Consider the following 5,333-nt stretch of genomic DNA (forward strand, 5'->3'; position numbering starts at 1 on the left):
TTGCGATCTCCGGCGGGGTGGCTTCCAGCGACATGCAGTCCAGCGGCAGGTGTCGACGGGTCGTCGAGCGGCAACACGGTCACAGCCCCGATCCAGATTGGATCGGGAGGGGAGAAGCAAGAGGGGGTGGGGGAAGTGGGGGCGACGGTTTAGGGTTTGGTCGCGTGGGGGGATAAGGGGGATCGGAGTGGGCCGACCGGGCGGTCCGTCGGCCTGCTGGGCCGAGGCCCAGATGGGGGGGTTCCTTTTCCTTTTTTTGTTTGTTTGTTTATCTCTTTTGTATTTTCTTTCTTTTATTTATTTTCTCTTCTATTTAATTTCAATTTAAAATATTTATGCATTTTATAAAACTGTGTCTTCTACACCATAATTATCTATGTAATATTTAGTACAAACCAAACATTTTTATTTTAATGTTTGAAAACTTTTATTATTGACATTAATTTGAATTTGAATTTCGAAACGGTTTCGAATCATCGCAAGGTTAACAACAGTAACCGTGGTGATGTGGCACCATTAGCCTGGGATTACTGTAGCTTAATTATCCGGGCATCACAACTGTCACCTTGGATCTCACTACTATCATTGCTATGCTAGTTGCTTCGTTCTATCGCTTTGCTGTGCTACCTATCACTTGCTCTTCAAGCCTTCCAAATTTCCATGTCAGCCTCTAACCTTTTCTCCCTTCCTAGCAAACCGTTGTTTGCCTATGTTACCGCTTTGCTCAGCCCCTCTTATAGCATTGTTAGTTGCAGGTGAAGTTGAAGATTTCTCCAGGGTGGACAAGATTATGTTGGGATATCACAATATCTCTTATATTATTAATGCATCTATATACTTGGTAAAGGGTGGAAGGCTCGGCCTTATGCCTGGTGTTTTGTTCCACTCTTGCCGCCCTAGTTTCTGTCATATCGGTATTATGTTCCCGGATTTTGCGTCCCTAACGCGGTTGGGTGATTTATGGGACCCCCTTGACAGTTCGCCTTGAATAAAACTCCTCCAGCAAGGCCCAACATTGGTTTTACCATTTGCCTGCCACCTATACCTTTTCCCTTGGGAGTAATTAACCCAAGGGTCATCTTTATTTTAGCCCCCCCGGGCCAGTGCTTCTCTAAGTGCTGGTCCGAACCGAGTAGACTGCTGGGCCCCCTCGGGGAAACTCGAGGTCTTGTTTTACTCGTAGGATGTCTCATCCAGTGTTGCCCTGAGAACAAGATATGTGCAGCTCCTATTGGGATTGTCAGCGCATCGGGCGGCTTTGCTGGTCTTGTTTTACCATTGTCGAAATGTCTTGTAACTGGGATTTCGAGACAGGTCGGGTCTTCCTGGGAGAAGGAATATCCTTCGTTGATCGCGAGAGCTTATCATGGGCTAAGTTGGGACACCCCTGCAGGGTATAAACTTTCGAGAGTCATGCCCACGGTTATGTGGCAGATGGGAATTTGTTAATGTCCGGTTGTAGATAACTTGACACCAGATCCAAATTAAAACGCATCAACCGCGTGTGTAGCCGTGATGGTCTCTTTTCGGCAGAGTCCGGAAAGTGAACACGGTTTTGGGTTATGTTACGCGTAAGTAGGAGTTCAGGATCACCTCTTGATCATTGCTAGCTTCATGACCGTTCCGTTTGCTCTCTTCTCGCTCTCTTTTGCATATGTTAGCCACCATATATGCTTAGTCGCTGCTGCAACCTCACCACTTTACCCCCTTCCTTTCCCATTAAGCTTTGCTAGTCTTGATACCCATGGTAATGGGATTGCTGAGTCCTCGTGGCTCACAGATTACTACAACAACAGTTGCAGATACATGTTTTGCGATGATCATGACACGAGAGTGATGTTTACTTGTTTTGGAGTTCTTCTTCTGCTTCTTCGATCAGGGGATAGGTTCCAGGTCGGCAGCCTGGGCTAGCAGGGTGGATGTCGTTTGAGTTTCTGTTTATGTTTCATCCGTAGTCGAATGTTGTTCTCTTGTATGTTGATGTATTCTTGTGGCATTGTATGCCTTTTGTATGTATCCCCATCTATTTTGTAATGTTGATGTAATTATATCCACCTTGCAAAAGTGTGTCAATATGCGGTTCTATCCTTGGTGGGACCTTCGAGTCTCTTTAGGATAGTATCGCATATTGGGCGTGACACTTGCCTAACATAGTTCATTTCAAGGGGTATATTTTTCTGTATGTTCGTTGAAGAAAGATGATATCTTTATCTATTGTCCTCGCAATCAGTTGTTGGATCTATCATCTTGTCAAACTTTGATTTGTGTGTGGGCTATCGTCAAATCAAATCAGAACCAACGGTGTTTGTAATGTTGTCTTACTCATGGTTGATCCCTCGAGCATACACCATTATATCCTTTGGTCTGACCAATGCTATCACCTTGTTCACATAATTGTGGAATTTCATGTATATGGAAACCTGGATGAATTGTTGTTGAGCCCATCGGCAACATCTCTATCTTCTCCATGATTCGTGTTGAACATCAAGACAGTCTTGGAAACTTGTGTAAGCATTTTCTTCATGTTCCGTTCATGAAGTCTATATTTGTATGAAAGAAGTGACTTCCTCTAATTCACATGCACTTGGTGTAAGTTGCCGCCGTGGATCCGAGGAATATTGGTTTTGTTTCCTCTAGAATCATCCCAAGTCAGTCATGCATATGTGCGAAGTATTTTGTGGTTTGGAGACTTGCAACCTTCATTCTATATGTATCCCTAGCACACCAAGCCACTGATTGATTTATTCAAGGAGAAGAAGTTCCTTCTTAAGATCCGGACTGATGTTAGGACTTCGATATCCTCATTGATGGTTCCCAACCAGAACTCGATAGTGTTTCGTTGTAAGACTACTATGTGGTCAGGCTTGTCTGGGACAGCATTTTCACATGTGTATAGCAGAACCAGCTCATGTTTTGGAGCTTACTACCATAGTCCGTTTCCTGAGAATCTCGCAATGTCATCTCGTCGGCTTGTGTTGCAAACTTTCTTTCCAAACATGCTATTTGAAATATCCTGTTACCAACCAGATCAGAATCCCAAGCAGATATGATGGTTGGAACTTTCCCAAGATCTATGATGCAGGTCCCAACAAGGTTGATCTTTTGGCCGACACACCTAGCCAAAAGATCTATCTTTATAGTATCTTAATTGAGCTATTTCAACATCTTCTCCACGAGGATTTCGTGCAACTTATTCTAGAAGTTGTTCCTTAGGGATTCTTGTGCTCTTAGTTTCTACGATTATACTATAACCATTCAAATAGTGGAATCACCCTCGACTTTTGAGCTTTTCCCTAGTTACTAGAATCATTCCTAGCATTTGCATTTTGTTCTCAGCTTGCACCCGCCTATGTGCCATTTTACTATGGTCTGCCTTCTCAGTAATTGTTATCTAGGATCATCTTCAGAAGTAGGCTTACCCTGGGCCCTATCCTTTCTCGATGATAACTAGAAATCATCCTCGCGTTGTCTTCAACAAGGTAGTCCACATCATCCATTCGAGTCCGGGTATGTCATTCCTTTGAACTCCGCCAAACAATTGTTGTTGAATTGCCTTAGGCTAGTATAGAGAGTTTCAATGATCTCCTTATCAAAAGTAATTCTTTTTGCCACTTAAGGGAATAAATCTACGAGTCACCTCCCCTGAGGTGCCCTGTTATGGGATCATGGCAATTATCTCCTTGCTACTTTGAAACCATGCACCATCTTACTCAAGCGTTCAATTGTTGCCTACCAACTTGAATCTTCGTCGTCTTCTTTTGCATCACCCCTGATGTGTGTTTTGTGTCTCAGCTCAAGAGATGTTCAACATCTCATTCCATGAGTTGATCGTGAGTTGCTCGATCTTTAAGAAGATCGATTCCTCTAGAGTTTCCTTCTTTCGCCATAGTGTTGGCATGAATGTCTCGAAAGCAAAGATGTCATGACCAAGATGATGCAATGAATCAACATCTCCGAGAACGTCAATTGGATCATGAAGATCGTGTTAGCTCTGCGTCCCCTCTGTCTTTTTACCTCACTTCTTGAATCTCGGGACGAGATTCTTGTTTAGTGGGGGTGAGTTTTCACAGCCCTAGAATTTGTTTGCAAATAGTTGCATCAGTGAGCATCTTGCATCCTGTTAATTTCAAGAAACTTGAATTGAGGAAAGTCGAAGCCCCCAAATTTTAAATAAAGGCCAAGAACCCTGATAATGCATTCAGTGAATCCAAAATGCCCTAAAAATAGTTTTGAGACAAGATTTATATATCAAACCAAAATTTCGGACCATTTTAAGGGATTATTTGTGCTCTGAATTTAAATCACTAATGTATCTGAATTTGGATTTACATTCTTAATATATGGAATATATTTTCAAATGTCTCTGATATATTTTATGTGCTTCTGGAATAGCCCAGAGAAGTAACATAAATTATTTATAATGTTATGGCATTGTTTGAATTTCGTTTAAATTCAAAATAGTGGCAAAGTTTAAATAAAACAAAACAGAAATAGAAACAGAAAATAGAAGAGAGAGAGCCTACCTAACGGCCCAGTTGCGGCCCAGCACTGTAGAGGACCCAGTCCACCTCCTCACCGCGTCATCTACCTCCTGCTAGTAGGAGCAGAGGCGCGTGGTTGCCGCGTGCGTGCCATCTCCTGCTTCCACCTCAACGCCCCAGCTCTTCTGAACGCGCCACGGAGACACCTGATACCTTCTTCCCCGCTCCCCTCGTAGCTCTCTCCTCCCCCTTGATAACCCACAAGTGTAGGGGATCAATTGTATCCTCTTTCGATAAGTAAGAGTGTCAAACCCAACGAGGAGCTAAAGGTAGAACAAATATTCCCTCAAGTTCTATCGACCACCGATACAACTCTACGCACGCTTGACGTTCACTTTACCTAGAGCAAGTATGAAACTAGAAGTGCTTTGTAGGTGTTGTTGGATAGGCTTGCAAGATAATAAAGAGCGCGTAAATATAAACTAGGGGCTGTTTAGATAAAGAAGGAATAAAGTAAATATAGCTAGTGTGGGAAAGTGGTGGTAGCAGTTGTGAAATTGTCCCTAAGCAATTGTACAAACCAACAAGCCAAAGTTTCTATCCTGCACCGTACAAACCAACAAGCACTGTAAACATCCTAAAGGCAAACCTTGGCACATTATTTTTATAATACAATGGAATTGTACAAGGGAATAATTATTTTTGTTGAAAAGTTTCTGTAATTAAGATTCACAAAGTTTCCGTGAGCATGAACGAAGTTCAAGGAGCTCCCCCACTTCAACAATGCTTGTCTTTCTCACTTTCACTTTCCTTTTTGAAAAGTTTTGGGTTCCCCTCTTTATTTTTTTTGTT

Source organism: Triticum dicoccoides, chromosome 6B (genome assembly GCF_002162155.2).
Source record: "Triticum dicoccoides isolate Atlit2015 ecotype Zavitan chromosome 6B, WEW_v2.0, whole genome shotgun sequence".
NCBI classification, from domain to species: Eukaryota; Viridiplantae; Streptophyta; class Magnoliopsida; order Poales; family Poaceae; genus Triticum; species Triticum dicoccoides.